We start from the raw sequence: 26217 nt of genomic DNA, 5'->3' as shown, positions 1-26217 counted from the left end.
GTTGCGCACATCCGTGCACGTGCATGCATGTGAGTGTGTGCACGTATGCTGCCACGTGTCTGTAAAAGGCATGTGCGCGCCGCCCAGGCTTGCTTGGGTATGTGGCATGTGCACGGTACAAGCCTCAATGTTAATTTAAACCCGAGAGTGTAAAAATGGACCCATAATCTGTCATTTTCCACACTCAGAGTTAAAGGAAAACTTTGGTTTTATACAACAAGGGTTCATATTTTAGATTATAATTAGAGAAAAGAAAAGATGAGTGCAAAAATGTTTTCATTTACTGCTTTCTATTGCTTTAGCGATTTTAGTATTTTGATTTTAGTGGGTGGGGGCATGCGTACAAGTGGCTAAATATGTCTTTTTAAGCACAATAAGCCGGCAATTTCTTTGTTACTAAGCCCCCATAAGTCTCATCTGCCCATGAAAGATTGCGGTGCATCATAGTGGAATGGGCTTATTGTGTCTAGTAAAAAGACATATTTAGCCACTTGCATGCATGGGCATGCAAGCAAATCAAAATGGTTAAAATCACTAAAACGACAGAAAGAAGTAAATGAAAACATTTTAACACTCATCTAAAATATGAACCCTTGTTGTGAAAAACAAAAACAAAGTTGTCCTTTAAATCAACACTTGGGATTTCACTGTGTCTGCAAATGAATGTGCATATGTGTGTGCTTGTATGTGTTTGCGCGCCTGCTCGCACGCGTATGTATGTGTGCATGCACGTCTGCATTCCTGGGTTGTGTTACGTGTGCGAGAGCCGTGCAGGAAGCGAGCCAGGGCTTAAAGGACAGGACCTGGCCTCAGGTGACACCCACACGGTAATTAGTTTGATCACACGGTGGTTTGTATGACTTTGGGGGCCAGCGGGGGTCAAGCTAAACAAACAGCCAAGTGGGATCTCGGTCGCTCTCGAGTGACAGGTGTTTATGTCTGTGTTTCTCTGAGGTCAGATCATTTCAATGCACTCGGTGCCGCGCTGTGAGCTTGTATATCTGCTATTTTTCAATTGTTAAAGCGGTCAATAATCCTAGGCCTAAATGGGTTTTAATACAGACAGTAATGGCCGACTTGCTGCTACTTGTCTCTGGTCTTCCGTTGTTGTCGTCTTGTTTCCGCCAGGCAAAATCTGAGTTACACTTAGTTGTGTGCCTATACCGTAAATAGCCGATCTACAAGCTTGCACAGTAGATTGACTATTTCCGGTGTGTGACATTTAAATGTATGTCCCCTCGACAGGAGAGGTGAATTATACAGATTGACAGAGACACACATGCTACACACTCATGTAGCAGAGGAGAAAAGCACGCCATTGAAAAATGGCTCTAATGTAATTTCCTTAATATGCCATGATAAGCAACAATAAGGTATTGCTTTTAATTACATCAGCCACTCATCAGAGGGCTGTAATTAAAGCTCTGGAAACAAATGATTACAGGTCTCGGTTAAATCTGGATAAGTGTAATTGGCAATTTATGCAAATTCAACTTAAGTTAATGAACATCCTCAAAGTTATTGCCTCGTCCTATGGCCTCGCCGCGATATTGAAGTTGTGCAGAAGCCGAATGCACCTGGAGGACACGACATTCAACCCTGCTTTGTGTATTAATGAAACAATCAATCATTCAGTCAAACGGGTATTTTTAGAGCGCGCTGAAAACAAGGAACGTGGATTCATTTTCATAGGACATGGTCGGGGAAAAAAAAAAACCTACACAAGACCATATACTGTAACTCCCGATTTGGGATGCAGAACTTTTCCATCTAGTAACCATGGCAACGGCTGCCTGTGGCGTTCCGGCTTACCGTCGGCCCGCCTGTCAGTCAGCGACGCCGGGGAGTTTTTCGATTGGTCAGTTTGCGGGCTGAGTGACAGGGCTTTTTGATTGGTCTGTTGCATGCTGTGTGACCGGGGCTTGAGCTCTGCGCTAAGCTGTGCCCAGTCAGCGACTGCTAGCACTGTTTGTGTCTCTGTCTCTCCCTGCCCGGAGGCTGTGATGAGCGCACGCACACGCACACGCACATGCACACACACACACACACACAAACAAACACACACGCGTGCGCGCACGAACGAACGGGTCCTGCCTCGGAGAGATAAACGATCCTCTGTAGGTGACTGTGGGATTTCTCACACTGCGTGTGACAGGGCGGCCATTTGTCTGAGATAGGCGGGCTTCGGAAAGGAAGGAGGGGTTGTTTGGACGGGGGACAGGGGTGGGGGGGGGGAGGGAAGAGAGAGAGAGAGAGAGAGACAGAGAGAGAGAGTGGCTGACAGTGGAACAGGGGGGATGAGAGGGAGGTTGGGGGCGGCTATAATTCTTATTTATCCCCTCTCTTTCCCCTCCCTTTGATTTGTGTCCACTGGCAGCCATTGTTGCCTTGAAATATTCAGAAATTATAAAAAGCTGTCAAGATTGAAGTATGAATATTTCAGTGGGTGCCAGCTGGAGTGTTTAGGCAGAAGAGTGATCAATAAAGAGCAGGCAGAAGCGCGGCCGGCTGGGTATTTTTCACCGCGGGACCAAGGCGATGACACGCACTGGCCTTCTCCACTCTGTCATTACTGTGTGGCGGGCGGCAGAGTCCCCCAGCCTTGAGAACAGCTTGGTCTCTCCATGTGCAACACGTCCCGGCCCTGGGAAGCGCTCTCCTCTGTATTCCTCAACCAGGGGACAGCTGATATAATGGATGTTGATGGCGTAGTTTTGGGTACTTATGGGCACGATTGATCGTCATTTAAAGGACAACTTTATTTTTTTTTTATTTTTTTTACAACAAGGGTTCATATTTTAGATTGTAATTTAGAGAAGAGAAAAGATAAAATGTTTTCGTTTACTGCTTTCTGTCTTTTTAGGATTTCAGTGATTTTGATTTCAGTGGGTGCATGGGGGCATGCATATAAGTGGCTAAATGTGTCTTTTTAGACACAGTATAAGCAGGCGATTTCTTTGTTACTATTTACTGTAACACTACTAGCCCCCATAAGTCACATCTGCCCATGAAAGATTGTGGTTCATCTTGGGAATGGGCTTATTGTGTGTCAGGACAACTAAAAAAAGTTTTTTTGAAAGTGAAATATCCCTTTATTAATGTTTGTATTGTAGTGATAGTCAAAATCTATGAAGTAACTAGTAACTAAGGTTTTCAAATAATTGTTATGGACTAAAAGTGCACTATTTGTACCCGAGGTGTAGTGGAGTTGAAGGAAATTGGAAATACTCAAGTAAAGTACAAATACCTCAAAATTGTAGTTAAGTACAGTACTTAATGAAATGTACTTTATTACTTTCCACCACTGACAGCATGTAATGGAAAAGCACACATTGTTTTATCTCCTTGTTGTGTGTTGACCGCTGCACCCCGGCGGTGCTGTAATTTGTGGCCTCTGTTCCGTTGAGCCACTGTAGCAAGTTGGACTCCATATTGGGCATTCAGATGTGATTCATCTTGTTGCCGTTGGTCCCACTGGGGCCTGGTATACAATCCTTCTTTACAAGGGTGTTCCTATCTGGCTCGTAGTAGTGCTCTGTCATTGTACTCTGCGTTAACCTATTTAGAACGGGTACACATTATTTTGTATCATTATTTTATGCTTTAACTATTGAAAAATAGCAGATCTACAAGCTCGCAAAGCTTGTAGATCTGCTATTTTTGAAAAATCGGAAATTAGAATTTTGACCCGATTCTATGAGTGTCTTTTGAATCCTTCTAAGATTTTTTTAAAAACCTATGTTTCTATGTCAGCAATCTGGCCAGCCATCGTCAAAGAAAAGGTCCTTTTCACTTGAACTGGAGCTCAGTTAGTCTGTTCTTGAGAGACTACTATGTCAGTGGTTCTCAAACCTTTTCATGTGAAGGACCCCCAAAATGATATTTATTTGGCCACGGACCCCCATCTCAAAATATTTAGTTCCAGGGACCACCCAGAAGCAAAATTTGAGTTACAAACGTTCGCTTTGAAAATACATATTCATTCAAAGATTTGCACACATTTTCACGACTTTTTCAAAAATAGCAGATCTACAAGCTCGCAGCGCGGCACTCGGTGCCGCGCTGTGAGCTTGTATATCTGCTATTTTTCACTGGTTAAAGCATTCAATAATCCTAGGCCTAAATGGGTTAAAATGTGTGCGCTCTGCGCCCCTGTTGAGCGTTAATCAAACGCACCCTCCCCTGGTTCCTGTGTGAGAGCAGGAGCTGACAAGAGGACACGCAGGAGAGCAGTGGAGTGTTTGGAAGGAGAACCACAACCGCTGGGTGGGGTTAGGGGGGTGGGCGATATGGTGATAAATATCGCTGAGACGATGTCTCCACGATATACCTTTTCAGAGATATTGTATATATCATGATACAATGAGGGAGCCTTATAGAAAATCCTGTTGAATTGTTAATACAGAGATTCATTGCAGAAATCATTTTGAACCTGCATTTTGGTCTAAATCAGTAGTTCTCAAACTTTAAAATGTCAAAGTCTCCCCTTATCTCTGACAATATACAAATGCAATTTGTTTCTTTTGTATATTGTCAGAGTAAGATACTGTACTTGTAAGGGTCAATTTAGACCTCCCAAAAGGAGGAACCCAGAGTCCCTGGACCCCACTTTGAGAACCGCTTTTTCTTTTAGTTTTTGTTACCTTGTAGGAGGTTGTACTCCTACGTCATTTGAAAAAATAACTATAAAAACCAACATGAAAAAGAATCATGATACGATTGTGTATCGTGATACAGTTTGGAAAAATATTGTGATGTTGTATTTTTCAATATCGCCCACCCCTAGGTGGGATGTGAGAGAAAGAGGCTAGAAACGGACCACAAGACCAGTTGTGTGTGTTTGTGCTTCCACCGTGGTCTGAAGACTCTCCTCTTCAGACTCCACCTTTTAGCCCATAGCACTTACCGTATCACTTGCCTACCCTCAATGACCATACAGTACATGTATTTTATATAGCAAAGGTTTATTATAAACCTATGTTCTTCTTAGATTACTATTGCTGTGCATTTTATGTATTGATGTTGATACTGTCTTCTTGTAAATCGCTCTGGATTAAGAGCATCTGCTAAATTGTGTGTGTGTGTGTGTGTGTGTGTGTGTGTGTGTGTGTGTGTGTGTGTGTGTGTGTGTGTGTGTGTGTGTGTGTGTGTGTGTGTGTGTGTGTGTGTGTGTGTGTGTGTGTGTGTGTGTGTGTGCGTGTATACTGTGTGCAATATGCGTCATGTTTCTGCATCTCTTCGCGCGGCGCGAGGCAATGGACAGATCATAGCAGCGTTCAGTAGCATGTCACAGCACATCATTTGCACATCTATAGACGGTACAGCCCCCCACACGCACTCACGCACACGCACACACACACACACACACACACACACACACACACACACACACACACACACACACACACACACACACACACACACAATGCTTCCAAACCTCTGCTATTCATTAATACAGTACATCGGCTCATCAAAGCAGTCACCTTAAGCCCAAATGGATACTGTCATGCTTTTGATATGGTATTAGTGCCACACAGACTGGCCCTCCCACTCTCACACACGCACACACCTGTACGCACGCACGCATGGACACACACCCGCACACATGCACAGACACACGCACACACGCACACACACACACACACACACGCACACACACACCTGTACCCATGCACAAGACACACGGACACAGCACACACGCACGCACGCACGCACGCACGCACGCACGCACGCACGCACGCACACACACACAGACACACACACACACACACACACACACACACACACACACAGACTATCTCTCCCTCTCCCCCCTCTCTGCTTGCCAGGACCAATTTATCCTGTTTAAGCCCCAACTGTCTGTAATTACTAATGTCTTTTGAAATGACAGAGGTTCTGGGGGGGGGGGGGGGGGTGTATGTGCGCATGGGTGCGTACCAGGGGTGTTTGTGCATGTGCGTACGTGTGTCCTTCCTAATCCATTAGAGGATGTGCAGGCTACATTATTTAATGTCTCCTCCTGTTTTAGCTCCTCAGACGGTTTGTTTACTATCTCTACGTTTTACCGCCTCTCGTGAACAGTGCGTTTTGTTTCTTTCTCTCTTCGTCAACGTCGCCCTGCATCAGCCACTCAGGCTGACGAAGAATAGAACAACTTTGATTGGTGGTTAGGAACCAAATGGACCTTTACGGGCCTTTGTACACTCTCAGGGTTAAAATGAAATTTAAAGGCTTGCCTTGAGAATCATTGCTAAACTGTAGATAGAGGATATCTATCTGTGCATCGTCTGTGGGTACGCAATCCAGACAATAACAGGAAATGAAAATATAAATTAGATGGTATAGAGTGGCAATAGAATGATGATTGAAATTCTTTATTAGGAATAAGCCCTTGAGATGTAGCATCTCATTTCAAGGGGGTCCTAAACACAGTTGTACAAATACACATGTAGGAAAAGAAAACATTGGACAACAAAACAGAAATAACTACCGGTACAACAACCAAATCAACCAAACAATATCAGATATGACAAAACTATTAAACAAACAAGATAAACTAATAAACTAACAACAAAAAATACATCAAGACTATTACACTCCAGGCAAGCTTAAAGAATAAAGCATGGATCAGTAATTCATGATCAGAAAGATTAATGTCTTAAATCTGTCGTGATGTACACCGTATATTGTAATGATTCATGATTAAGTGTTTAATTACAAATATATATTTATTTATTCATTCATTATTCATCGCATAACAAGAGGACAGTGCATTTTTAAACCAAGGTAAAATGGAAATGTACACTCACAGAGTTAAATTAACACTGATGATTTTACAGCGTAGATTTGTGTCCCAGAGAGAAAAACTCATTGTCAAATGGGGCTGTCTGTGGTCATATTCATATCAAAGACCCCAAATAAATTAGACGTTTGCCCTGGACCCAAACTAGTGAAAATAGCAAATCTACAAGCACACAAGATTGCTTGTAGATTGGCTATTTTCACTACTTTTTCTTTTTGATGCACAGAAAATGTATTCATGAAATTCTTTTTTTTTAATCTTTTGAAATAATATATATTTTTAAAGTAACAAACAAACAAAAACAAAGAAATGACTTGTGTCGTGAGTCTCCTGTCCCAAAAGAGCAGTGTTTGCGAAACACTGCTATAAATAGATGATAGCCATCTGTGCATTGTGAATGCACAATCCATGCAGACAACGGGAAATAAGTAACGGGGGAAATGAGAATGTAAATTGGATGGTATATAGAGTGGTAATAGAGTGTGCGTTAGCCGCTGTAGGTGACCTTCTGCCGTTGTCCAGGAAGACAACTGCTCATCTCTCTGATGACCTGATCTGTTTGTCACGGAGGCTCCCTGAGCGCAGAGAGAGTTCACCAGAGGCACAGAGAGAGGCAGAACCATGGAGGTGATGGAGGAAGAGAGGCAGACGGAGAGCTGGAGCATATGGTATCACCTTAACCTAACCCATGGGCCATATTACCTTTGTCAGCACTGTGGGGATGCTCTCTTGCATAATGAAAGTGACTCCGTCCTCCTCATCTGTATGTGCACAAATGCACACACACGCACGCGCCACAAATGCACACTTGCACGCTTCAGGACATATGGGCTGGTATTGTCAGATTTGTCACGTGTTTCCTCAACTCACCAGGTTTGAGTTAAGACCCGCTTCCAGGAGTGGCTGAAATCCTCAAGTATCGGTAACTGGAGGCCAGGAGGTACAGAATCTGTGACAGATTTTCTGTGCAGCTGCACAGACTCGAAATCCTTGCCGGACACATGGAGGGTGGATAAAGTCAGAACTAGTAAAGGCATGAAGACAATTATCAGTTAAATTCTTATAGTTTGGATATTGCTTTGGGCGTATTATGCTGTGTGGATTATTGTAATGGATCAGTAGGTAGTAGGTACAGTACTTGAGCGAGCAGCACTAACGTTCATACGCACTTTCATACTTTGAAAATAGTGAAAATAGGCAATCCACAAGCTTGTAGATCAGCTATTTTCACTACTTTCGTGCGACACTCTTGGTATGACAAAGTAGAAAACAATATGGAGAATATATGGAGATACAAGTTTTCTGCCTGACAGCAACGATATGCTGTATATACTGTACATCATCATAACCTTTATCTAAACTCGGAGTACAATTAAGGGCAGGCCCTCATTTTCAAAGCAGCCGAGATACACAATAATCATGAGAAATATACATTTACATACAGCAATATTAGAATATAATCAGAAGACAGAATACTTAGAAAACAAAAGAATATTCAAGGAACTAAAAACAGATATTTAACAAAAATGTATTAAAGCAGTTACAGTCTAGATTAGAACAAATGTGTTCGAAACTATTGTCCTGTACAGTGTACAGTATATATCTGTATATATCTGTAGTGCGCTTTGGTCAATCTTGGTTGTTTTAAATGTGTTCGATAAACAAAGTTTGATTTGTAGATAATATTTAACCACGTGAACCCTAGTATCTCGAATCTTGATTCTGGCCAAACATTCAACGAAATAGCAGGTCTGTGAGATTGTATATGGGCGATTTGCAGCAAAGTCTTTGGTGTAGACTGTAGAGGGAAAAAAGGGCCATGGGAGACCCCATGTACTGTATTATGGTACTTTTGCTATACTTGAATTATTTTACTTTTTTTTAAAAAAATGTAGGGTTAGGGTTTGAAAAAAAATAGAAATTTGTCAAATCTATCAGAAAGTCTCCAATTCCCAAAAGGATCTGCATCTACAGTATTTAATGTATGTGTATGTGTATGTGTGTGTGTGTGTGTGTGTGTGTGTGTGTGTGTGTGTGTGTGTGTGTGTGTGTGTGTGTGTGTGTGCGTGCGTGCGTGTGTGCGTGACTCTGAGTCTTTTTTTTGTGTGAGAGAATTGCTTTGCTCGTTAATCGTCTAGACTATTCCCTACTGTAAGACAGCGTGCATTCATTGCCCTCAATGGACTTCATATCTCATTCATCTAGTCTACTGTTTGCTGACTGCTCTCTCTACTGCCAGGGAGCCGCAAATAAAGTCACTGTCCGCTGATAGTCAATAGCTAGACGACCTGCTCTGAACCCAGTGTCCGATTTCTCAATATTGAGCTCAGTGGTTCATTCGTACTGGAACACTCTGTTCCAGTACAGTTGACCGCAATTTACATGTTGTACGGGTGAATTTCAGTCTAATAATTTGTTTCCTGGATACCTTGAATCATGATGCAATGCCCCATACAGCCCAAGGCCCTTTCTGCCTAACTAGATTTTCTGCTATTTAGCCTTTTCTTTAAAAAAAAACACCTTTTGCAACTACTCCTTCATATTTTGTCCACAATTCCCGCAAACTGGTACACATTACCTCTATAGTCATGTAGACTAGCGCATCCCTCATCGTGTTGTGTAAAAAAATAAAAAAATAAAATGTCGAGCGGGCACTTCCGTTCCAATGAACGAGGCTGAAGTTTGTCCCTCGGTTGCACCAGTCATAGACATAGAAATGGAGAAACTAGATCCAGGCATAGAAATGGAGGAGAAAAGTGATCCCGCCGCCATTGTTGTTTACGTGCGCATTAGCATATATCATAATATATCAGGTTGTTTTTTTGGAAGCGGTAGGGTGATGCCAGTGGTGAGCGCACCTTATGGCGCGCCCTGCTTCCGCACGAGTAGGCCATACATGTCATTTTCTTCTGTTGCTGTTGGTAGTCATGGCTGCCAGTTCCCACCTGATGTCATGTGGGAGTTCAGACTGCTCCAGACCATGCTGGATGACTGCTAGCTTGCATAACATCTTCAGGCTAGGACTTAAGTCTAGGATGTACAGGTCACCAGAAGTGGGGTTGTTTCCTTTGTGTCCTGACTGTCCTCCATGGATGATAATACAATCTCCCACCATGCAACAGCACATCCCATACATCCCCTTGGGATCAACCTGCTTCCAGGAAAAGGTCCCTGGAATGAATTTCCACAGATCATTTAAGAACTGCTTCCCGTTGTAGCCACCAAATATATACAGCTCTCCTCTGTAGGCAAAGGCTGAATGATGCGAGCGTGCTTCTGGGAGGTGTCCAGAAGGCAAGCTCAGCCAGCAGTTGGTCTCTGTGTCAAACACTGTGATGCTGTTGTGGTAGCTGCCATGAAAATAGCCCCCAAATACAAACATCTTTGTCCCGATGATGGTACCAGAGTGACCTGCTGAAGGAGGTGGTGGGGTTCCTCTGGTGTTAATTAATGACCATACCATTGTGTTGGTGTCCAACTTGTACATGTCATTAGTAGATCCAGTCTGCTGGATGTGTCCTCCATGCACATACATGACCTTCTCCAGGACACAGGCTGAGTGCAACCCCCTTGCTTCTGGAATAGTCCCAGAAATATTGGGTTTCGACCAGCTGTGGGTGTCAAAATCAAAGGCATAAAGCACATTGCAGAAAGGCTCCCCTCCTCCCCAGATGTAGGCAATTCCTTCTACCAGCACAGCTGTGTGGTACCCGCGCCCGGAGGGAACCTCAATGGGACGTTGTCCTCTTCCATTCGTCACCAGGGGCAACTTCCTCCAACGCAAGGACAACGTGTCTAAGATATGGACTTCAATCTGATCCCTGTTGTTCAATCCTGCAAATGAGTACAGCTTGTGTCCAACTACCACATCAGCATGGTAGTAATCCGTATGTCCTCCTTTCAGATGTATCGTCCAGTGAATCATTTCACGCACCAGCAGCCTGTGAATCAGTTCAAACTACTAATTGAAGCCAAGGCCGAATTGCCCCAATTCGCATGAAAGAGGCCTCACAGCACATGGTTGGTTCTACAGACTCCAACTTTCGCACTCAGATAGCTCAGATCTTTGCCTACGTTCTTAGTTAGGCCTCGGTCGCTTATCTCCCGATTAGGGAGTCTTACTGTTTGTTCTTTATTTTCTGTTTATTTCGTTGCTGAGTGAGGTCAGCAGACAAAGTGGCGTGAGTGAGATGAAAAAAACCTGGGTGAAATGTGCCAATCTCAACAGGAAACATCGGTACTGTCACAGAAGTACCAGCTTCCTTGTGTCCTGCCAGCTGCAACCTATGACTGACTCTACCAGACATAGCCTGCCTGACTAGGTCCTCAGACCCGCATCCATCCATCAGCAAGGAAATTGATACAACATGAAAGGGATAGCCAATTAATACAGGGCTACAGCAGCCGGCAACAGGGGTGACCAGTGTTTTGCTATTTAGTCACCTCTGAAGGTTTCATTAGCCTAAACACCATGCTGATATTCCTATTATCAGCAGCTCTGTAATTAGCTGTGACAGTGATAATAATTATCATCCAGGATGATACTTGCGCGACACTTTCTTTTGTACCTGATTGCTTTGGCATTGCAATGACTAAATTGCAGTTTAGGTTTTCAGCCAAGGTTAGTAAAAGTCCGGAATTCAAAATGTATTTGAGTAAAAGTACAAAAGTATTGGCATCAAAATGTATTAAAAAGTACTCTATTAAAAAGTACTCCATAGATAGATAGATAGATCTGTCAAAGCCACAAAAAATGTCACGACACAACACAAATAGTAATAACAAGCTTACTATAATGGATTGCAACTTTATAGTGCTTTTCTAAGCAAGTACTGAACTCAAAGCGCTTTACAATGGTCCATTCATTCATACATTGGGAACTGCTACTACCATCCTTATGCAGAATGTCCCATTTCACAAGTTACAAAAATGTATACAAATCCTAAATATATATTGTGAGCTTGTAGATTGTAGTAATGCATAGGCTGAAGTAGTTAATGCATGTGTTGTAATAATTTTAACTAGTAACTGGTAATTAAAGTTTTCAAATAATTGTAGTTGAGTAAAAGTACAATATTTGGATCCGAGATATAGTGGAGTAGAAGTAAAAGTATTGGAAATTGGAAATACTCAACTAAAGTAACTAGTTACCTTCCACCACTGTGTCGCCCGATAGCAGAACTCAACGCAGTTCCCAAATGAGTGCTTAGGTAGAGTTTCCATGTGCTTTGTGGTAAAGCTCCCATTGAGACAGTGCTTAGGTAGAGTTTCCATGTGCTTTGTGGTAAAGCTCCCATTGAGACAGTGTTTAGGTAGAGTTTCCATGTGCTTTGGGGTAAAGCTCCCATTGAGACAGTGTTTAGGTAGAGTTTCCATGTGCTTTGTGGTAAAGCTCCCATTGAGACAGTGTTTAGGTAGAGTTTCCATGTGCTTTGGGGTAAAGCTCCCATTGAGACAGTGTTTAGGTAGAGTTTATATGTGCTTTGGGGTAAAGCTCCCATTGAGACAGTGTTTAGGTAGAGTTTATATGTGCTTTGGGGTAAAGCTCCCATTGAGACAGTGTTTAGGTAGAGTTTCCATGTGCTTTGGGGTAGGGATGTTAATCGACGCATTATTGGCGAATCGACGCGTCGCGGCCGAGAAAGTGAAAAAGGTCGATCGACCTTTTTCACTTTTTTTTCTCCACTAAGCAGCAGCTGAGAGGAGAGCACAACGGCGCATTACTTTAAGCAACACAATTTATGCAGCTGCACCCATCAGAACTTGCATCAAAGCCCTAATAATAATTATAATAAATAATTGCTCTTCCTTGCGTTAGCATGGAGTCTGTTCTTTAGAGACTAGAAGCGGAGTGACAAAGTCCATGGAACGTAGTGGGAGCGCTCAGGCCGGCACCCCAGGCTAGTGTATCAAATATGGAGCAGTGTCTGCCTCACTCTCTCCCCGACCGCGTCCACGGGTGTGTCGCATTAACGTGTATTTTGCGATCATCGCACACGGCGGCGACGCTGCCATTAACAAGCGGGCTTTCGTGTCAAGCATGCATGCAGAGGCAGGAGGTAAACAAAACGCATCCAGTCCATAGAGTTGATCCAGTCAGGCAAGTCAGCGCGCACTGCTATGACGCGCGCATCAGACCGGTCCAGCAGTGTTTCTCAACCAGTAGTCCGCGGACCTGACTAGCGCCGCATGCATGCGAATGCACAACACAGAATTTTTTTTTCACATCCCTACTTTGGGGTAAAGCTCCCATTGAGACAGTGTTTAGGTAGAGTTTCCATGTGCTTCGGGGTAAAGCTCCCATTGAGACAGCGGGGCGCGGGGATGTGACGGCCTTGTATAATCTACGCCGGTCAGTTCAGGAACATTTGTGTCCCACCTCTAATTGAACGGCTGCAAATTGGGCCTCCGCCCCGCCATTCGCTGTGAACACGGCTCAATGGGGAAAAGTTCTGCATGTCCACAGATAAGGTTTGTGTTTTGCCCTGGCTGAGCTGTTGTAGCCTGTACGGCAGCGATTAGAGCAGGCTATTTTCGTCCTGTGAGGGGGGTCCTTCGTCTGATCTCCGCTAATCCCCTGAATCAAGGAAACACAAGGGCAGCAGCGAGAGGGAGTTAGGCACAAGAGGGGATGGACTGTATTTGTCACCTGCTGTTCTATTTATTTATTTATCTCCATTATTTTGTTCCACCGCTGTCAGTTGGAGCTGTGGCTAGTGGGTTTCCCCCAGTTTAGCGCATAAATCATCAGCATAAGTCATTCAGCTTGTTCAAGGTCAGTCGTTTTTGTTAGTTTCCGCAAGGTAGTTTCCTCAAGGCAAGAGTCCTTTCCAATAGAAGGCTATTGATCAGTGCTGAGTCACACAGGCTCTTGTTCGCACCCTGAGATTAACACCATCGCCTTTAAGGCAACTTGCACTTCCTGTGAAATGCAGTTAATTTGTCCGGACAGTTTGTTGTTGTTGTTGTCCCCCATTTCATTTATTTAATGAGGCCCGGGATCTTGATTGTGCCCTTGTGAGTTCCTTGCTTGAAACGAACAATGGAAGAGAAATAACTAATGCTAGTGGATGTCTACTGGTGTAAAACGCTCCATCATGAGTCACAGGAGAGCGGGCCGCCTGCTCCGGTCCAAGGACACGATTGTGGGCTTGTTACTCAATCACGTCAATCCGCGATCGTTATGACTGACCTCCGTTCCAAAAAAAAGGCTAAAATTAAAATAAAACCAATTAATTTGTGGAGATTATGTTCCACTTAAAAAATAGCAGTGCTGTGGAGTGAGCCAGTAGATGACCGGATACTAGTGCCACATACTGTACTTACTGCAGTGTACACCAGCGTTTTCAGGCCAAGGACCCCTTAGTTGAGAGAGAGAGATGAAGCACGGACCCCCACAACCCTTTCATAGATTCCATATAGTTTCATTGTTTGACAGCAAAATCATCGTGTATTTTGGAATCATGTCAATTTGCGTTTTCAGATATTTAACCACTTGAACCGTTAATACTTAATAAACTTGACCTTTCACTCTGTACTTAGTCTGCTCTTTTTCCCCTCTACACCAAACCTTGAAAATAGCCGATCTACAAGCTCACAACGCCTCGCAACGCGAGGCATTTTGAGCTTGTCGATCTGCTATTTTTGGCTAAAGTTCCCGAATATGGATGGTTAATATAAAAAAGGGGAAAAAACAAGTTCCTATCACACAAAGATTTGGAGGACCCCCTGTAGTAACTCTGAGGACCCCCCAGGGGTCCCGGACACCCCTGTTGAAGACCCCTGATGTACACCATTTTGATTCCGTCTGTGATGAATGTGGTTGCACTAAACAATAGCTCCTATTCCTATTTTGTGTGTATCATTTGTTTTCATTGCTCACCGCCAGGCAGCAACACGCTATAACCTCCACAGAGAAGTTTCAATGACAAGCGCTGGGTGAAAAACGAGCAATCTGTCACATTTTTAAGGCGTTAGTTATGCCAGATTGACCACAGAGTGTCAGACATGGGCCCGGGCCTGCTTTTTAATTGATTGATGGGTGCCATTACGTCTATGATGATTTTACGATAGGCAATATGTGTTTTTATACCTGTGTGTCTTAAAGGAGAAGTGGCAGCATCTGTTCTGCTCTCGCGCTCTCTCTCTCTCTCTCTCTCTCTCTCTCTCTCTCTCTCTCTCTCTCTCGCTCTCTCTCTCTTAATGAAATGTTCTCGTAGGTAGAATCCTTGATCAGCGACTCGATCAAGGATGTCATATTTATTAGCTTCTATTAGTTTGTGCGTGACTCGCCTCATCTATTGGTTCATCTTCCCTGAATGATAAGCATTACTCCTCATCCTGTCACGAGGGCGTCCTAGGTGTGCCGCGACTTACTGTATATATATGTAAGTTGCCGTCAAGTACATGTACTCACATTTTTTTACTTAAGTAAAAGTATCAATACTCCAATGTAGAAATACTCTTTTACAAATGTCCAGAATTCAAAACATACTTGAGTAAAATTACGAAAGTATTAGCATCAAAATGTACTTAAAGTACCAAAAGTAAAAGTACCAAATGTTTGAAAATAGCAGATCTACAAGCTCACGGCGCGTTGCGATGCGACGCGTTGTGAGCTTGTACGGCTATTTTCAAATAGCGTATAGGTATAAAATAGGGCTCAAGTGGTTAATGTATGTTTTATAATATTATAATTTATATCCACAAAGTAACTATAACTAAAGTTTTCAAATAAATGTGAGGAGTAAAAGTACAGTATTTGGATCTGAGATGTAGTGGAGTAGAAGTAAAAGTATTGGAATTTGGAAATACTCAAGTAAAGTACAAATACCTCAAAGTTGTACTTAAAGTTGTACTATGTAACTTTTTTTATAAAACAAATCTTAAAATTCTCCTAACTATTAAATCACAAAAGTTTTAGAAGATCCGCGCCGTGAATTTCAGCCTGTAAAGCCTTCTCTATATGTAAACTGAGATCCTTGCCGTGGACCGGATCTCGCGCCAAAATTGCGTCATCACACTACCGGCCAATCACAGCGAGGGTTATACAACTGCCGGCCAATCACAGCGCATCTTGAAGTGGGGTCGCTAATACTCGCTATGGCAGCCATATTTGTTGTCGCCCGTTTGTACCATCCCTTCTCTAGGTAATTTCGCCTACCAGGCAGGGTGAAGGAGTCGTATCTCTGGAATTACTGAACGCACAGGAACAAGGGACCCCTTAAAAGATAGATCTCAGCGAGGTGGAGGCAGACGCGGGGGTCTGAAGGTACGAAAAACGGACGAAAGACGCGGACGCGACCGCGGTTTGCTATAGGGCTAATGACCACTAGTTGGGCAACTTACACAGTATGGCTTTAAGTAAATGTACTTAGTTACTTTACACCACTGATGAGGAGGCCGTCCGAGTGGATGGAGCCAGGCTACGTGGAGGGCCATCCTGGAGGAAGACTTGCCCACACTGACACACTTCAATAGATAGCTCTTCACCAGCTGCTACGCTGCTCTGCCTCTCTCTCTGTCTGTCTGTCTGTCTCTCTCTCTCTCTCTGTCTCTCTCTCTCTCTGCTTGTTTCTCTCTCTCTCTCGCTCCCTCACACTTGTGACTAGGGGCTGGGAGTGCTCCTATAAGATAGGTCTTATGAAAAATCCAACATCGGCATACCAACGATATTTCTATTTCCTATGTGTGTCTCTGAGTAGTGAAAGAGCACAATAATTCACCAAAAACGTGGCCATGCGTCCTCTCCCTTTACACGTTTTTTCCCCGAAATCTGATGGCATTAAATTAAAACCTAATCATCATGGAGGTACACTGTTGAATTGAGTAAATTAAGAATGAAATTGCAAACAATATCGAGACATGCATCGTATTATTGCAGTTTGATAACATTACATGACTTTTAACTGGCTCGTATGCACAGTAAATTAGCTCTGGACTAGATAGCTGCCATCTCTCTCTCTCTCTCTCTCTCTCTCTCTCTCTCTCTCTCTCTCTCTCCCTCTCCCCTCCATCCGTGTCCAGCTCAAATCTTTATGTACGCTGAGGGCTGATATGGTTTTACAGTGGGAGGCAGGCCGCCTCACCGTGGTTGTTTTCACTGCTCTACTTTGAAACAGACTGTAATTAATTGATGGACAGATGATTGGGTGAAATGCTCTGCCGCCTGCCAATGCTTATCAGACTGCGCTGCCAAAAAGCCCATTCTCTCTCAAAGCCCAGCGCACCGTGGGAGGCTGCCTCGCCCGCTGCGGGCTGCTCATTTTCAGCGCCGCGGTGGTGCGCCTGCTCAGGCTCTGGTGACAATAATGGCGTCATCTGCATTGAACTTTAACCATTGGCCCGACTCATTTGATTCCTCTCTCCATGTACTGTAGTTGTGGGGCAATGGCTCCTAACCCTTGAGAAGCTTCAAATAGTGTTTTTTGTTTTTGTTTTGTTTAACATGTAACCTTGGTGGCTGTAGTAGCACAATCTGAATGTCTCTCTGCAGGGCATGTATGTGTCTGATTATTTCCGTAAATCACTTGTTCTGTCGTAATTCTTGTTTATCAGTATTATTCCCTGTCTGCTGACTCCTTGGTGACAAATGGCCATGCGGAACCCAAAGATAAAATGAGGGGGTCTCCCGCACTCAGCACGCCTCTCTGTTGTAACCTCCCCACTGTTGATGGCAGGGCAGATGCATCGCTGTCCACACGCGCGGCTAAAATATGGCGGGACAGCAGATTGGGAGATTGCCAAGGATTCTTGTCTTTATACAACTCTGTGTTCAGATGAATGAGCAAGCTGCCCCGGCTCTGGTGGTAAATTGCTCGCCACTCTCCCAGGCCATCAAACAACAGCTCTGTAGTTGATCCAGGAGAGTTATTCATGGTTCCCACTGGTTGTCTGCAGCTGTATACGCACTCTGAATGAGAGCCTGTTAGACTGGCTGACTCCAGCATTTAATATCACCAGTACTGTGTGGCACCTCAAAAAAAGCCCTTGGATATAATCTCTGAGCTCTGTGGTATGCACTGTTACCTCACAGCGAGAAGCGCCAGGGCTTCTGACCGTGGCCTTTCTGTGTGGAGTTTGCATGTTCTCCCCGTGTTCACGTGGGTTTTATCCCACACTGCACACTACTTCTAATAGTTAGGATGGGTCAAGTGCAGAAGAACAAGGATCAGTAGTATTGTGTAACTCCAGACACTTTTTAAAGTACGTGAATAGTACACTGCTATGATTAATATTTCCCCACTTCCCACTAAAAAGTTAAACAAAACAAACAAAGAAACTCGGAAAAGGGACTGGAAGCACGTCTACACTTTATGCAAATATCACAAGCATCTGGCCTTGCCCACCACTGCTGCTGCTCAAAACAAAGTGATTTCAGGCGCCAGCAAGTGGCCAATTTGCATATTTGGCCATGATATGTTTGCAGGATTGATGACATCACACAGCCAGCTCAGATTTGTAGGAAGTGTGCGGGGAAGCTTGCCACCTCCAGATGCGACCTTGCCTTTCCCACCGGATCACATACTAAAAAAAATAAAAAAATTATAACTACATTGTTTTTGGACATACAAAAAATCATGAAATGCTTTAGAAAAAGTTGTTTTCGTTTACAAAAGGTTAAACGAAGGAGACTGAATCTGTCTTTACTCCTCTGGTCAGCTCTTGCATGTTCAGTGACAATAATCGTCACTGTCGGGCAGAAACCTTGTATCTCCAAGTTTCAAATTTGTACGTTCTTTCCCAACGTAAAGCCCTGCTTCATCATACAAGGCCGTCGCACAAAAGTAGTGAAAACAGCAGATCTACAAGCACACGGCTGTTTTCACTATAAGTCATTTTTAAAATGATATTGCAAAACGAACAGTTTTGGACATACAAGGTTTTCACCCGACAACGACGATATACGAGTGACCTTGTTTGCTTGCTGGCCGGGCCTGATTATTGCTGTGGTGACTCTCTCCTGGCATGCCAGTCGATCTGTTCCATGTACAGAATGGCTTCATTTTGAGGTGCTGTAGCGATCAATGCAGACTAATATTTCACAGACAGCCTTCGGCTCTATCTTAATGGGTTTTGTTAATTAACACTCCCAGTAGGCTGAGAGAAGAAAGTTGCCTAACTGTTGTTTGTCTTTGGTTGGGTGTTCTCTGGAGGAATAGTGTCTTGTACAGTGGCTGGAGAATGGACAGGTTGTAGTAAGCGCTGTTTGTCAATAACACTTCAGACGAGTCTAATTAGATAAGGAAAGTGGCCTAATTTATTTAACCTTTATTAAAGCAGACAGGTCAATTAAGACCTTAATTCTTATTTACAAGGACAGCCTGGCCCATGTGATGTGCCGAGTCGTGTTGTTGGGGGCAGAGTACATGTCCAGAAGTCTTTATGTGCTGAATTAAACTTCCCTTGTGAGGTATGTAAATCCTCTTAGCTGTTGTACTTACTGGAAACTTATGATGACATTTTTGCTAACTCCTACAATGCCGAAAGCTTGTGATTAGGTAATTGTTCGGTTAAACTTAGAGATGCAAGTCAAAGCAAAATTCCTCAGTGTGTTTATGTACTTTAAAATACATTATAGAAACTGTACAAAACATGTTAAAACAGTAATACAGTGCAACCTCTGCTAGGTCTGGTTCAACGGACCTATATATATATATATATAGGGCGTTTCTGCCTTTATTGATAGTACAGGAGGTACACATGAAAACAGGGAGAGAGACATGGGGAGTGACAGGCAGCAAAGGTCGTCGGGGTCGGCGGCATTAGAGCCTATATACTGTATGTGGTACACACTCGTACCGCTAGGCCAGCAGGCTCCCCTGTTTCATTGTTCTCAATGTTTTGTGACCAGCACTGATGACCTACAGTACTGTTCAACTTGAACACTCTAGCCATCATAGTATACTACAGTATACCACACGAGAGACACAGAAAGAAATGTAACCAGTATTAGTAGTTGTTCAAAGGAGGATAATAATCAAACACAATCGGCCAACTGCTACCCATTTATTAAAATATACACTTTTTGTAGTGAGACTGGAGTGATTTGCGGTCGCAAATGCCACCAAATTGGTGGCAGTCTGGAGCCCTGGTGTGTGTACGTGGTGGAGGGAGGTGTCTATATATGGAATTAGGTGTGTGCGTGTGTGTGTGTGTGTACGTGTGCGTGTGTGTGTGTGTGTGTGTGTGTGTGTTCGTGTGAATGTGCGTGTGTGTCAGAGCGCCTTGAGTGTATCAGCCCCCTGCTGTTCTGAACCTCATCATCTCCCACTGTGGAACTAAAGTTTTCCTCCCCAGAGTTCACAGCCCACCTCCAATCACCAGAGAATCCCTCTGGAAACCCTGTTCAAACATCCTGTCACAGCACTGCTTCCCATACACTGGGTCGGGACCCATCTGTGAGTCGCAGACACATTTTTATGGGTCCCTTAATTTTTTAGTTTCCTACAGTTTGTTTTTAATATATTAACCAGTAAGACGCCTAAGGGCGAAAAGCGAGTTTGCGCCATCTGTCTTGACCATATATGGATTCTGTTAGTGTGGTTCTCCTAACAGGGCATCATCTTGGATACAATCCCTTTTATGCCCATATATGGAGATCCCTAACAGAATCCCTTTTATGCCCATATATGGAGATCCCTAACAGAATCACTTTTATGCCCATATATGGAGATCCCTGCTCTCTGAGTATCTGACATCACTGTGATGTCACATGTTTAAGCCCATATATGGAGATCCCTGCTCTGAGTATCTGACATCACAGGTGACATCACAGAGATGTGTCAGGGGAACCACAGTGTCGGACGTTACGGACGGTTCTGATAGTAAACTGTGACTTACAGTCGCAATAATTCAAGACATTTTCAAATAATATTACAAATAATTAGTAATAATAAGTAATTTCATGAATAAATAAAAGAAAAAGCCAAGGCATTCCAAAAAATTAGAAAATATACAGTATGTTTAAGAAGTAGTGAAATTTGTATGGGTCCCCGGCAAACGTCTAATTACTTTGGGTCACAAGCTAAAACAGTGGTTCTCAAAGTGGATTCCAGGGACTCTGTGGGTTCCTTCGGGGGGGGGGGGTCTAAATTGACCTATACAATTCTGTAACTCTGACAGGGTACAAATGGAACCAAATGAACCTGTTAAGCTTCATTTGGTTCCATTTGTACCCTGTCAGAGTTAAGGGAAGACCTTGACATTTTCAAGTTTGAGAACCACTGAACTAAAACATTCGGGAACCATTGCTGGACATCATATACTGTAGCATAGTGCCATGTAGGCAGATATACAGGCTATAATGTATACAGTAGTCACTGAGAGAGTGTTTGCACCAAAACACGTTAGTTGCTGTAATACTGGCTGTAATTGTCTTTGTGCTGTCAAAGTCACTCCAGTGTTCATGTACTGTATGTCTTCCTGTAAGAATCACTAATCCCATTGGATTGCCCAACGGGGTGTCACAGAGCCAGTAGCTTTTCTGTGTGTGTGTGTGTGTGTGTGTGTGTGTGTGTGTGTGTGTGTGTGTGTGTGTGTGCGCGTGTGTGTGCGTGCGTGCGTGTGTGCGTTGCTATTGATAGGCAGGTAAAGATATGGAATCATATTTTCCTCCATCACGACTCTGCCTTCTCCTGAAAGGTTGCTATGAACAGCAGGCTTGATATTTTTCTCCGGCGTCAAAGGGAGAAGATTGTCTGACAAGTGTTAAACAGCTCATATGCGGGTATGTCTCTGCCCAGGTAATTTGTGGCTTCGTGATATTTTCCCAACCTCTCTCTCTCTCTCTCTCTCTCTCTCTCTCTCTCTCTCTCTCTCTTCCAAAATAAAGCTGGGTTGAGGAGAAACACAATTCCCCTCTTTTCTCACTCAATCACTCCACCCCACGATGCTACCCAGACACGATCGTCGTCATCATCATCTTCATCATCATCTCCTCTTTACTCTTGACTCGATTATGCCCGGCGGCACTTTCATGAATCTGTCAGCTAAGCGACGGTGCTTTCTTTTTTTCTCTCTCTCTCTCTCTCTCTCTCTCTCTCTCTCTCTCTCTCTCTCTCTCTCTCTCTCCGTGCGACGGTGTGTTATTGTGCTTCTTGAATTGAATTTGCTGTTCCCTGGCTTTCTTTGTGCATTGTAAATAAAAAAAAAGAAAACGGCGTGCGGAGGGTGGGGTGTAGGGTGGTGGGGGGGGGGGGGCGGTATCACTTTTAACAGGCCAACCTGCTATTCTTCAACATTGTTCTCGGCAGAGAAAGGCAGCCAGTGCAATTTGCATTCATTAGGGCCTTCCAATGCACACCCTGGGTTTGGTTAAACCATTCTTTTCCCCTCCCAATAATAGAAACACAAATTGAGGGCTGCGAGCGCGGGCACAGTGGAATGATGGGAAATATATTAATTTGTCTCTTGTCATTCGCTGGGGATAATTTGAATGTTGTCATGGTAATTTGGCGCTCGGAGGCTGCGGGTCACTTTGCAAACAGAGACCTCGCGCGTGCGAGGCCCCAATCCTTGTGAAGCACTGATAAGGTCCGCCCGCCGTGTGTGTGTGTATGTGTGTGTGTGCGTGCGTGCGTGCATGCCTTTGTGTGTGTGTGTGTGTAGCCTTCAGCGCAATGATGAATTACCTGCTTATCTGGCCCAGTCCAGGGAGAAGAGCGCACGACGGCATGAGACTGAGCCTGTCAGAGAGAGGGAGGAAGAGAGAGAGCGAATGCGAGTGAGAGAGAGAGAGAGAGAGAGAGAGATGGGGTGGTACGATGTGAGAGAAAGAGATGGAATCGTTGCGGTGGGGGAAGGGGGCCTCGGAAAAGACGATAGAAAGGAACGATGGCTCGATGGGGAGAAGGAGAAGCGATAGGGATAGGAAGGAGGGGGAGGGAGGGAGGGAGGGAGGAGCTAAAGTGATGCATTGTGGTCTTTCCCCCGACACATCTGTTCCAGCCCAGGTGAATAGAGGCACCTCAGCCAGAGTGCACCAGCTGTGCGTGTGAAAATAAAATACAAATTACATTCTCGGCTGAAATGGAAATAGGAATTAGAATGTTTGACCTTTAAAAAAAAGAAAACGCTCACTTTAAGGATAGCATCCCAAATCACTGGACTCAACACCAGACTGTATTATAAATCCTTGTTTTGAGTGGTCTCGTGTAATATTGTAATATGTTGAGAAATGGCTTTTTGGTTTTCATGAGCTGTATGCCATAAAAATCTAAAAAAGGTTTGGAATATTTCGCTGCACGCGCAATGTATCTAGAATATCTGAAAGTTATTTTTATTTTACAAAATTACGGAAAATAATGAACTTTTCCACAGTATTCTTTTTTTTTTCCAGACAAAGCTGTATACTGTAGGTGTAGGTGCTATCCTGCCTGCCTAGGAACATTTGATCACTAGCATTTACAGTACAATGTGAGAGTCTCTTTCCTTAATGTCTGAAATCATGACATACCTGTAGAGTCAAAACTATGATCTTTATGGCAATTGAGATGCATTCCTGTTTACACCGCACCGAGAATGAGGAAGGCACTTTCTGGGTTCCTACACGGTGTGTTTGAGGGCTTTGTGCCTATATGAGCTCTGTTCTCTACACTGATAACCAATCTGAAGCACAAAATGGATTCACATGCCCAGGACATCCCCTTGGGTGCTCTTGCAGTCACCTTCCCATCTCTTTCTGTTCAATGTTAATGGACCTGTTTGTTGCTTACAGATTCAGGGGCTAGGACAAGGCCCTACTATCTCTCTCATGTCTGCCTTGAAGGACTATTGAACCGTTTCCCAAAAAAACATCAGAATCAGGTTGCAGGGCGCTGGAAGAGCCATAATACAAATGTAAAAGGTCTGATGTCTCCAGCTGACATAAATACACACCTTTTTACGTTTCTGCAGCAGGGACGTGCAGCGAATGTTAGAGAGGCAGGGGCTGAAATTTCTAAAAGGGCACTTTTGGTAAAAATACCGAAAATAGCAGACCTCCAAGCTCACAACGCATCCCGCTGCGACGCGTTGTGAGCTTGGAGGTCAGCTATTTTCGTTGCTTGAAACCACATTGAACTAAGCATAATCAAGTGAATACTTGAGATGTGGTGTATGGCATAGATTTAGGTGCTGCATTCAAGTTCAGGAGAGTTAACTTGGGACAATTAAGGCAATTCTCTTGAATGCTGCCTTCAGGTATGGCATGGAATGAGGGCATCTGCATTTCTTTCACCATAGTAAAAACTGCATTCATGGTGTGGAGATGGCATTTTTACAGACTGGTAAAAGGGCAGGGGCTCAAGCCCCCTTTGATGTCTATGTGTGTTCTGCCGTCTTCATTTGTTTCAAATGAATGAACAGCATCACACTCCTTCATTCATAAAAGAGAATGTTAGATCCAATTAATGGCAACATTACAACGTTGTCTGTTTCCAACCAGTATTCCAACTCATTATTGAATAACTTGAAGATGAATGATGGCATCTTGAAGAAACATGTTGTACTTAGTCATCTGATTATGAGCTATATTTCCGTCCATGCCTTACCCTTTATCCCCAAACTTCTTTACCTATTTTTCTTCAAATAGCCAATCCACATCGACACGCTGTGAGCTTGTAGATCAGCTATTTGAACTATTTAAAATGTTTCTCAAAATAGTAAAACAAGGCAAAGACGTTTAGGGATAAGGGGTAAGGAATGGACACAAATTGAGCCCTATATATCTCTGTTCAAAGTAAAATAAATACAATCCACAATGGAAGCAAAACGGTTCTTTAAATTGCACTTGAAATGTGAAAATGCCTCATGTTCATGATGACCATTTCCTCCTTTAGAAACACTCCATTGAGTTTTACTAATGTTGCCATACGTACCGTTGGCATTATTTGCACTTCCCAGACAGGAGCCAACTTATTCACACATGAGCGACCCACTACAGTGTTTGAGAGCATAATAAGGGAGAAACCATAGACTGTAAAAAATATGGACGGTGGGAACCGTCACGTGACCCATTGGTTTCTATTAGAGCAAAAATCAAGCTTTTTTTCCCCCTTGTATGGGTGTCCGCCATCATTGTTTTAATGTTACCCACGGAGTGCTTTTGGCTGCCAACGGTCACGTGCAACCGCAGGGATACTTGGGACATTGTCTTGAGCTTGCCGAAAATAAAGCACACGAAGAAGAATCATCACAAGCCTATTATCACAAGCCCCCCCCCCCCTACAGCATACCCCGCTTTAACATCAATTATAACATAAATTGGACCATATTTTCACAAAACGCATATCATGGTGATTGAAACAAGGCTTTAAAGTTACGCTTCATTTTAAATCAGGACAACTGGACCCCTGGGAGAATCACATGAACGGTGTGTGTGTGTGTGTGTGTGTGTGTGTGTGTGTGTGTGTGTGTGTGTGTGTGTGTGTGTGTGTGTGTGTTGTGTGTTTGTGTGTGTGTGTGTGTGGGGGGGGACTGGCTGGTTGAGGAGTGACACAGCTTGGCGTTAGAAGCTGTCCTGGGTTCAGGTGTGCAGGTGAGGGACCAGCCTGACACACTGCCTCCTATCATTCAGGAAGTCTGTATAATCCTCATACAGGGGGAGGCATTTAACGTCCAACTGGGTCAGTTTGCTGTGGAGGGTGTTGGAGGTGATGGTGTTGAATGGTGAGCTGAAGTCCACAAACAGGACTATTATATAGTCACTGTCGGGCAGAAACCTTGTATCTCTCTGGGTTTCAAATGTGGACGTCTTTTCGTAAAGTAAAGCCCTGCTTCATCACACAAGACAAAGTGAACAAAACTAGTGAAAATAGCAGATCTACAAGCACACGTGCTTGTAGATCGGCTATTTTCACTAGTTTTAAATCATTTCTAAAAATGATAAATACAAAACGAACCGTTTTGGACATACAAGGTTTCCACCAGACAACAACGATTATATGCCATACTGTAATATGACCTGGCTGTCCCAGTGTCGCAGGATATACAGTAGTGGAGCCCCGTGTTAATGGCATTCTTCACTGACCGATTATCAGGTCAGTAAGCAGGCTGCATAGGGTCTATTGAAGCAGTGGTAGATTTCCTTTGGGAGAGAACTAGACATTCAAAGTTCTTCACGATCGCCGGTGTCAGTGCAACCAGTCTGTAGGAAACGGCAGCTGGCCTGGCATGCAAACATATCCCATGCTGGTCTGCAATCAACTTCAAGCTTTCAAACTATTTTGTTATGACGTAAAATCCAGTTGTTTTACTGTCTCTGAAAAGCATTACTCTGTCTCTCCTTTCTCTGCTGCTACTGTCACCAGTTGTCACACTCACAAGCTGGGCTCTTTATCGTTACTGGTTTCCTTCAGTCTACTACTCAGTCCTCTCTCTCTCTCTCTCTCTCTCTCTCTCTCTCTCTCTCTCTCTCTCTCTCTCTACTGTACTAT

General features: G+C 43.7%; 1 protein-coding gene across 15 annotated transcripts in view; it reads left to right on the top strand.

Moving 5' to 3' along the window:
* LOC308289316 (RNA-binding protein Musashi homolog 2) overlaps positions 1-26217 on the top strand; it is a 421115-nt gene that overhangs the window by 161475 nt on the left and 233423 nt on the right. The window lies entirely within an intron of this gene.

The sequence above is a fragment of the Nannobrachium achirus genome, assembly GCF_963921795.1.
Source record: "Nannobrachium achirus genome assembly, chromosome: 8".
Lineage (NCBI taxonomy): Eukaryota > Metazoa > Chordata > Actinopteri > Myctophiformes > Myctophidae > Nannobrachium > Nannobrachium achirus.
This window is presented reverse-complemented; position numbering and strand designations above follow the sequence as displayed.